Here is a 9,491-nt window from a genome sequence, read left to right as displayed (position 1 = left end):
AATACTTACGAATATTCTTTGGCTCCCCCTGTGTCGAATCAATAAATTTGGGTTGAATACTCTACCCTCGAAAACTGTTGCGATCCCATATACTTGGGGGTTATCAAGACCTTTTTTGGCGCCGTTGCTGGGGAGCATAGCTCTATTAGCTGAGTCACTTGAGATTTATATCTATTGATCACTATGAAGAATCTGAAAGATACCAGGATCAAGATCGTTGCCTCTAAGACGAGGGGAGGCAAGGAACTGCCATATAGCTCTTCACTTGATTCACCTTCTGTTTTGAGTAAGCTTGCGACACCATCACCTGCAATTAATCCTGATACGTCGCAAGTAATTGATGCTCTACAGGAAATATTTAACTTTGTGCAAACTAAAGAAGAGAATGTCCCTCCAGCTTGGGGAGGCTTCTCCAATTACTTAATGCTTTGCCTGATCATCCTCTAAAAAATGAAATATTTGATATCTTTTATAATGGACTAACTGATGCTTCTAGGGACCACCTAGATAGTTGTGCTGGTTGTGTTTTCAGGGAAAGAACTGTGGAACAAGCTGAAGAACTATTCAATAATATATTGAGTAATGATAATGTGATACGTCTCCAACGTATCTATAATTTTTGATTGTTCCATGCTATTATATTATCTATTTTGGATGTTTTATATGCATTAATATGCTATTTTATATTATTTTTGGGACTAACCTATTAACCTAGAGCCCAGTGCCAGTTTCTATTTTTTCCTTGTTTTTGAGTTTCACAGAAAAGGAATACCAAACGGAGTCCAAGCAGAATGAACCCTTCACGATGATTTTTCTTGGAGCAGAAGACAGCCAGGAGATTTGGAGACGAAGTCGGAGGAGCCACGAGGCGGCCACAAGGACGGAGGGCGCTCCCGGGGGGGGGGGGGGGGGGGCGGGGCGCGCCCCCCAGGGCGCGCCCCCCACCATTGTGGGCCCTCCATGACTCTCCTGGTCTAATCCTTTCACCTATATATTCCCAGATATTCCCAAACCAACAGAGGGAGCCACGAAAACACTTTTCCACTGACGCAACCTTCTGTACCCGTGAGATCCCATCTAGGGACCTTTTCCGGCACCCTGCCAGAGGGGGATTCGATCACGGAGGGCTTCTACATCAACCCTATTGCCCTTCCGATTAAGCGTGAGTAGTTTACCGCAGACCTACGGGTCCATATCTAGTAGCTAGATGGCTTCTTATCTCTCTTTGATTCTCAATACCATTTTCTCCTTGATGTTCTTAGATATCTATTCGATGTAATACTTTTTTGCGGTGTGTTTGCTGAGATCCGATGAATTGTGGATTTATGATCAGCTTATCTAAGAATATTATTTGTATCTTCTCTGAATTCTTATATGCATGATTTGATATCGTTGAAATGCTCTTCGAACTATCGGTTTGGTTTGGCCAACTAGATTGATTTGGGTTCAATCTTGCGGTGTCCTTTCCCAGTGACAGTAGGGGTAGCAAGGCACGTATTGTTGTTTCCATCATGGATAAAAAGATGGGGTTTTTGTCATGTTGCTTGAGTTAATTCCTCTACATCATGTCATCTTACTTAATGCGTTACTCCGTTCTTTATGAACTTGATACTCTAGACGCATGCTGGATAGCGGTCGATATGTGGAGTAATAGTAGTAGATGCAAAATCATTTTGGTCTACTTGACACAGATGTGATTCCTATATTCATGATCATTGCCTTGTATATCGTCACAACTTTGCGCTTTTCTATCAATTGCTCGACAGTAATTTGTTTACCCACCGTATTATTTGCTATCTTGAGAGAAGCCTCTAGTGAAACCTATGGCCCCCCGTGTATATTTTCCATCACATAAGTTTTTGATCTACTATATTTCAATCTTTTACTTTCCGATCTATAAACCAAAAATACCAAAAATATTTACTTTACCGTTTATGTATCTCTATCAGATCGCACTTTTGCAAGTAAGCATGAAGGGATTGACAACCCCTTTATCACGTTACGTACAAGTTATTTGATTGTTTGTGCAGGTATTAGGTGATTTGTGCGTTGTCTCCTACTGGATTGATACCTTGGTTCTCAAACTGAGGGAAATACTTATCTCTACTTTGCTGCATCACCCTTTCCTCTTCAAGGGAAAAACCAATGCAAGCTCAAGAAGTAGCAGGAAGAATTTCTGGCGCCGTTGCCGGGGAGATCTACGCCAAGTCAAGACATACCAAGTACCCATCATGAACTCTCATCTCTTACGTTACATTATTCGCCATTCGCCTTTCATTTTCCTCTCCCCCACTTCTAAAACGATTTTCCAAAAGCTTTGCCTTTTCTTCGCCCCTCTTCTGTTCGTCTTCTTCGTTTGCTTTTTGTGTGCTCGTGTGTTGGATCGCTTGCTTTATCATGAAGGCTCAAGAGAATACCACATTGTGTGACTTTTCCAACACCAATAACAATGATTTTATTAGCACTCCGATTGCTACCACCACTAGTGTGGAATCTTATGAAATTAATGCTGGTTTGCTGAATCTTGTAATGAAAGATCAATTTTCTGGCATTCCTAGTGAAGATGATGCATCCCATCTTAATAATTTCGTTGAGTTGTGTGATATGCAAAAGAAAAAAGATGTGGATAATGATATCGTTAAATTGAAGCTATTTCCGTTCTCACTTCGAGATCGTGCTAAAACTTGGTTTTCATCTTTGCCTAAAGATAGTATTGATTCATGGAATAAGTGTAAAGATGCTTTTATTTCCAAGTATTTTCCTCCCACTAAAATCATCTCCCTTAGGAACAATATTATGAATTTTAACCAACTTTATCATGAACATGTTGCACAATCTTGGGAGAGGATGAAATTGATGATACGAAATTGCCCTACTCATGGTTTGAATTTCAGGATGATTATACAAAAAATTTATGCCGGATTGAATTTTGCTTCTAGAAATCTTTTAAATTCAGCCGCGGGAGGTACTTTTATGGAAATTATTTTAGGATAAGCTACTAAACTCCCCGATGATATTATGACTAATTATTCTCAATGGCATACCGAAAGATCTTCCACTAGTAAAAAAGTGCATGCGATTGAAGGGATTAATGTTTTGAGTGGAAATATGGATGGACTTATGAAATTATTTGCTAGCAAGAGTGCTTCTATTGATCCTAATGATATGCATTTGTCTAATTTGATTAAAAATAATAATGAATCTATGGATGTGAATTTTGTTGGTAGGAACAATTTTGGTAATAACGTGTATAGAGGCTATTTTAATCCTAGGCTGTTTCCTAGTAATTATGTTAATTCCTACAACAATTCTTATGGAAATTATAATAATATGCCCTCTAATTTTGAGAATAGTGTTAAATAATTTATGAGTTCGCAAAATAATTTCAATGCTTTGATTGAACAAAAATTGCTTAAGATTGATGATTTAACTACGAACGTGGACATAATTTCTCTTGATGTAGATTCTTTAAAACTTAGATCTATTCCACCCAAGCATGATATTAATGAATCTCTTAAAGCTATGAGAATTTCCATTGATGAGTGCAAATAAAGGACCGCTAATATGCATGCTAAATGAGATTGGTTTGTAAAAACATGTTCTTCTAGTTTCCGTGAAAATAAAGATGAAGGTCTTAAAGTGATTGATGTGACTCCTATTGTAACACCCCCAGTGTCAAGCTACAGTAATCTCCCCCTAGTGATTCCATGATATGAAACTTAACTAAGCCAAATTTCCACTTGCTAAAAATCAAAGCCTTTTCCTTTTTAAAATAAGGTCAAATCAATTATTTTCTTCATTCAGTAAAACTAAAATGTTCACCTTATTCTATAAATCCCCCTGATCACGGTCAGGTTGAACCTAACAATTTTTGAACCACCAATTAATCCCTAAGGAATTATAAAGTGGTCCTTTAGGAAATATTTTGGCCTTCTCAAAATAAATAAACATTTAAACATTTTCAAATGGCCTGGAACTTTTTGTGCAGCTCTGGTATGTTACAAAGTAATTATGGACAAAGTTTGAGTTGAAACTAAAATCTTTTGATAGCCAGAGAAAATACAAAACAGAAAAAAAACATAAAAATAAAAAGACCTAACCTACTGTGCACTTGCGACCTGCTGGCCACAGTGCGGCCCAACACACCGGGGCTAGCCTTTCCCTTACCTCCCGCCAGCTACAGAGAGAGGCTGAAAGCCATGGCCAGCACCCGACCCCCCCTCTCCACTGTAGTTCCACCCAGATGGATAAGAGGAACCCCCTGATCCTTCTCGCTTCCTCCCTGAACCCTAGATCCATTAGCTCCCTTCTCCTCGCTCCCCTCCTCGATCTGGACCCCGCACCCGAAACCACCGTAACCACGCCGTCAATGTTCACGCAGCCGGTGTCGTCCCCGAGCCCCGCGAGGATGCCCAAGGGACGCAAGCTGTCGTCCTCGGCCTCGCCGTAGCAGGAACCACCGCAGATCATCGCTGAGCCATCCCCTTCGCCCGTCTTCTTCAACTCTAGCCTCTGCGCATCGCCGTTCGCTTGGCTCCACTCGACCCCTTCCGGCCATTCCGAGCTCACCTCCGACCCCCCTCCCGGTGAGCCACCTCGTCCCCCTCCCCCCTGTTTCCTCGTTGGTTCCATCATCGCCCGTCGCCACCACCACCGAGCCGTGCTCCGTGGAGCTCGCGCGTGCCCGCGTAGTCCCACCGCCGCTGCGCCCGCCATCGCCTTCAGCCACCCCGGTGCCCGGCGCCCGCTGTTGCCGCCCGCGCCCATGTCTCCTCCCGCAGCCGCTTGCGTCGCCGCCGTCCTCCTCTGCCGCCTGTTGCTGCTCTGCTCCGCTGCACAGCTTGCCTCGCCTCGCACCCGCCGGCCCTCGCGCCGCTACCCGCCCCGCTCGCCTGCCTGCGCCACTGCGGCCGCGCCGCTCCGCCCCTGTCCCGCCACCACCGCACCAGACCGCGTCCCCGCTGCCCGCGCCTCTCCGCCCACCTGCTTCGGCCGCTTGCCGCGAGCATGCCCGCGTGCTCCCCTCGCAACCCACTGCCTCCCCGTGCGCTGGCCGCCGCGCCCCTGCCTCTCCCCGGATCGCGCCAAGCCCCGCCGCTCCCGCTGGCGCGCCCTGCCTCGCGGCAAGCGCCACGCCGCTCGAGCTCGCCCCTGCCGCCGCCACCGGCCGTTGCCCGAGCCGGGCATGTGCTCCGCCGGTGCCCTCTTGCCCCTCGGGTGCGGGCGCCAGCACCCGGCTGCCCAACTTCGCCCAGCGCCCGCTAAGGCATGGCTGGGCCACTGCCAAAGGGCCCCACAAGCCCCTTTTCTTAAAAAAAGAGATGTTTTAAAAAAATAAAAATAATAATTAATTAACTAATTAACTAGTTAGTAATTAATTACTTAGCTTAATTAACCCTGTTTAACTACCCTATTTAACTAGGTTAACTAATTAGATCTGATTAATTAAGTTGGGTCAATGACAAGTGGACCACAGTCAAACTTTTTGACCGGTCAACAGTTGACTGTTGACTGCTGACTCAGCAGTCAACATGGCCCACTGCCAGCCTCTGTACTGTTATGTTGTGTACACTTTGTGTGTGCACGTAGCAATTTAGTCTTTTTTTTAAAATTAATATTAAATCCAATAATTTCATAATATTGTTAAAACTTTGAAAATTCATAGAAATTAAACCATAGCTCGGATCGAAAAACTTTATACATGAAAGTTGGTCAGAAAAATCCAATGAATCCGAATATGCGGTCCGTTCACCTGTCACATGCCCCTAGCATGCCGAACGTGGAACATTCCCCTCCGGTCATCTGTGTGACACAGGTTCGGAACCGGGAAAACATTCCCGGTTGTTTTCCCCCTTCATCTTTATCGTGTAGCCATACGTTAGGTCACACCCCGGCACAACATATTGCCATGTTATGCCTTGGATGCATTGTTTGCTCTGTATTTACTGTTTCTTCCCCCTCTTCTCTTCGCTAGACCCCGAGACCGATGCTACCCCTGGGATCGACTACGTCGACGACGACACTTCTTCCTTTTCAGCAGAGCTTCCAGGCAAGCCCCCCTTTGATCATCCCGATATCGCCCATTCCATTCTCACATGCTTGCATTAGATTTTGCTACTGTTATTGTCTGCTCCTATTCTGATGCATAGCCTGCTTTTGTAACCTGCTCATTGTACATTACCTGCTTATCCTAAACTGCTTAGTATAGGTTGGTTAGTGATCCATCAGTGACCCCCACCTTGTCCTTGTTGCCCCTGTTTCATCATCGAAGACCAGAGCCCGACATCTCACATCAAATCACTTTCCCCTTTTGTTGCTCGACTCTGCAGAGTTACCATCGAGTGCCGAGGGTGGAACCTCATACATCACTCCTGATGAGATCTCTGTAGTGTAGCTATTCGGTCGTGGTCATCAAGGGTGATTCCTCCTTAACCACTTCCGATACGACTCTGTTGTGCAACCTCTCTAGTGTGAACCTCGAGGGTGGATCCTCTTACGTTCACCTTGATGATTACATTGAGTGGAATTCACCGGGGGTGATTTCTAGGGTTTTCGCCTTGGTGTTAGACACACAGTTACTATGGTTACTATGACTTTACACTGAACCATGTTACTAAAGACGGGTCGGCCCTGAGGGCTACCCGCGCGAGCATAATAGCGAGTGATGTGGAGTCGGGTCGACCTGGAAGGTGCCCGCGAGATACTTATGAGGCGTGGCCGGGCATTCTTAGCCCTTGCTGCAAGTACTCGAGACGGGGCGATGGGGTCACATCTTTCGTGAGTCTCGGCTCGTGACCGCACTACCAACACACTATCTGTTTGGATATTTGATCCGAGGGGCCTCTGGCCTGATAGCACTAACCATCACGTGCGCATTGTATGGGTGTTCTGCGTCGTATGCATCAGCCGAAGCTTAATAGACATCAGCGACTGAGCGGCGCGCGCCGGGTTGGACTGGTAAGCACCTGCCTTTTTGAAGGAGGTATCTAGGTTTGCTCACCGGCCACGTTCGCAACATGCATGAGTTCCCGGGGCGATGGCCCATGACCCCTGGGGCATAGGTTTAGTCCGGCGTGCTTGACCTCTCTATTATGTCTAGGTGAGGTTGCGGCGTATTGTTTGGCCGAGGCCAGGCATGACCCAGGAAATTGTGTCCGGGCGGAGTTACTCGAGCGTGGTGGGTAAGTTGGTGCACCCCTGTAGGGAAGAAAACATCTATCGATAGCCTGTCCTATGGTAACGGACACTTGGAGTTGTATCCCGATCAATACAACTAAAACTGGATACTTGAGATAAGACATGGATATGAGAAATGGATAGTATGGCTCTGGGATTGCTTTCTCGTAGGGAGTCGAGGAAGGATCTCTGGCCGAGGTTGTTAACAGTACTACTACTTACTTTATGCTACTCTACTCCCTTCTGTTGCTGCAAGATGGTGGTTCCTAGAAGATGCTAGCCTTTGATAGGACTAGCTTCTCGCCCTCTTATTCTGACATTCTGCAGTTAGTCCATAGATACCACCCCTTCATTGATACCGATGCATATGTAGTGTAGATCCTTGCTTGCGAGTACTTTGGATGAGTACTCACGGTTGCTTTGCTTCCTCTTTTTTCCCTTTTCCTTTCTTTCCGGATGTTGCAACAAGATGGTGGAGCTTAGGAGCTAGACGGCACCACTGATGACTACTACTACCCCGAGGGTGCCTACTACTACGTGATGGCCGCTAATGACCTGGAGTAGTTAGAAGGATCCCAGGCAGGAGGCCTTGCCTTTTCGATCATTGTTGCTTTTGTGCTAGCCCTCTTAAGGCAGACTTGTTTAATTTATATTTGTACTCAGATATTGTTGCTTCCGCTAACTTGTTTGTATTCGAGCTCATGTATTCGAGCCCTCGAGGCCCCTGGCTTGTAATATAAAGCTTGTATTATTTTAATTTGTGTCAAGAGTTGTGTTGTGATATCTTCCCGTGAGTCCTTGATCTTGATCGTACACATTGCGTGCATGATTAGTGTACTATTGAATCGAGGGCGTCCCACCTATTGAATCTTTGTTTTCCAGTATTAATCTTGATAAAGATGGGACTGGAGATGAGTCAACTTTATTTAAAAGGTTTCCCAATGATTCAGAGTTTTTAGATCTTGATGCAAAAATTGATAAAAGTGGGATTGGAGAGGTCAAAACTTTAAGTAGCAATGAACCCAGTCTTTTGAATTTCAAGGAATTTATTATGATATTTGTTCTATAATAGATTGTATTTCCTTTTTGAAATCCATGTTGAATTCTCCTTATGCTTATAATCAAAACAAATTGTTGGGGGAAATGATACCTATGGGATCACGAGGAATCCCTTTTGCTACGGTTGGCGGGCGCGGGGCTGTGGAAAGAGCGGGATTGAGAGATCAACGCGGGGGGGGGGGGGGGGGGGGGGGGGGGGGGTTATCCAGGTTCGGGCCGCAAGTGATGTGTAATACCCTACTCCTGCTGGTTTATGTTTATCTGGTGTTCCTGGACTAGCTACAAAGCGTGCAGGGTCCAAAAAATATGAATCCTCTCTCAGTACGCCGTGGGCCTCCTTTTATAGTCAAAGGGGCTGCCACAGTGGCACACAGGAGGTGGGAAGCTATACAGTAGTCGAGTCTATCTCCTGGCACCATAGGACAAACGCATTTAATCCACTGCCGACGTGCCCTTCTTGCTTTATCGGGGATGGCAAGGAAGCTCGTCCCAGCTATCGCCGCCTCGCCTGGCTTCGACGCACGTCCGAACTGACGAGGCGTGTAGCGCCATGCTGGTTGGCTGCTGAGTTGGTGTGGTGGCAGAGTCTTCATGAAGATCTTCATGCCACCATGCAGGTGCTTGCCGAGTCGGCCTAGAAGCCGCACATCGCCACGCAGGTGCTTGCCTAGCTGGTGGGCTGGCAGCTGCATGGGAACGGCGGTGGAGTCTTGGTAGATGTGGGCCTGGCTGCGGCCCCGCAGATGTCTTCGGCAAGAGTCTTGCCGGGGCCCCGACAAGGGTCTTGCCGTGGCATCGTGGTCGTCCCCGGCAAGGGTCTTGCTGGGGATCTCGTGGGTATCCTTGGCAAGGATCTTGCCGAGGATCTTCGTCTTCTGGTTATCATCTAGTCTTGTGTGTTTCTGGTCTCCACAAAGATCTGCATGCCACCATGGCGGTGCCTCCCAAGCCTCGGTTCCAAAGTGGTTGATGGTGTTGGAACTCTTGGGCTCAAGGGTGGCTGCTCTGCTGGTGCTGGGCAACTTGCCCCGGCAAGGTTCTTGCCGGGGTTGTGGAGGCCGACCTGGCAAGGGCCTTGCCGGGGGAGCTCACCTTGCCCTTCTGCTCCTCTTGTTCCTGGCTTGGCATTGCTCTGGTGTTCTTGTGGCTTTGCTTCCTTCCTCTGCCCCGCTAGGTGTGGCCGGAGGCGCGACTCCAACTGCCCGCGCACAAGTAAAGGGGTACAAAATAGGACCCCTCCTTTTGTGCACTGACAC

The 9,491-nt window shown here is 46.8% G+C and overlaps 1 long non-coding RNA gene across 1 annotated transcript; it reads left to right on the top strand.

The window, feature by feature from the left end:
• The first annotated feature begins 4,215 nt into the window (after positions 1–4,215).
• LOC125533735 lies at positions 4,216–7,840 on the top strand. The gene is made up of 2 exons (XR_007294345.1): positions 4,216–4,586; positions 7,646–7,840. It is a non-coding gene; the product is annotated as an uncharacterized LOC125533735 (long non-coding RNA).
• Positions 7,841–9,491: the final 1,651 nt, after the last annotated feature.

The sequence above is a fragment of the Triticum urartu genome, chromosome 2 (assembly GCF_003073215.2).
Source record: "Triticum urartu cultivar G1812 chromosome 2, Tu2.1, whole genome shotgun sequence".
Taxonomy (NCBI): domain Eukaryota; kingdom Viridiplantae; phylum Streptophyta; class Magnoliopsida; order Poales; family Poaceae; genus Triticum; species Triticum urartu.
The sequence above is the reverse complement of the archived record's forward strand: the minus strand, read 5'-3'. Positions and strand labels throughout refer to the sequence as shown.